Consider the following 559-nt stretch of genomic DNA (forward strand, 5'->3'; position numbering starts at 1 on the left):
ATAGATAGATAGATAGATAGATGATAGATAGTTGATAGATAGATGATAGATAGAGAGATAGATAGATAGATATTGATTTCAGAGAGGAAGGGAGAGGGAGAGAATCATTGATTGGCTGCCTTTCGCACTGGGGCTGAGCCCCCAGTCTGGGCCTGTGCCCTGAAGGAAATGGAACTTTGAGCTCCTGGTCCACAGGTCGACGCTGGCGGATCCGGGCAGGGTTTTCTTAGGGCAGAGGTAAGCCCGTCACTGGAAAAGCTGCCCGTCTGGGCCATGACTACCCACCACATCTGCCCAATTAGGAACTTAGGCCCTAACGGGTGTGGCTCAGTAGATAGAGCGTTGACCTGCTGACTTTAGGGTCCCGGGTTCGATTCCGGTCAAGGGCATGTACGTGGGTTGCGGGCACATCCCCAGTAGGAGTGTGCAGGAGGCAGCTGATCGATGTTTCTCTCCCATCAATGTTTCTGGCTCTCTATCTCTCTCCATTCCTCTCTGTAAAAAATCAATAAAATAAAAAAAAATCAATAAAATATATTTTAAAAAAAGTGAGAGAGAG

This window comes from Myotis davidii, unplaced genomic scaffold, assembly GCF_000327345.1.
Source record: "Myotis davidii unplaced genomic scaffold, ASM32734v1 scaffold936, whole genome shotgun sequence".
NCBI lineage: Eukaryota > Metazoa > Chordata > Mammalia > Chiroptera > Vespertilionidae > Myotis > Myotis davidii.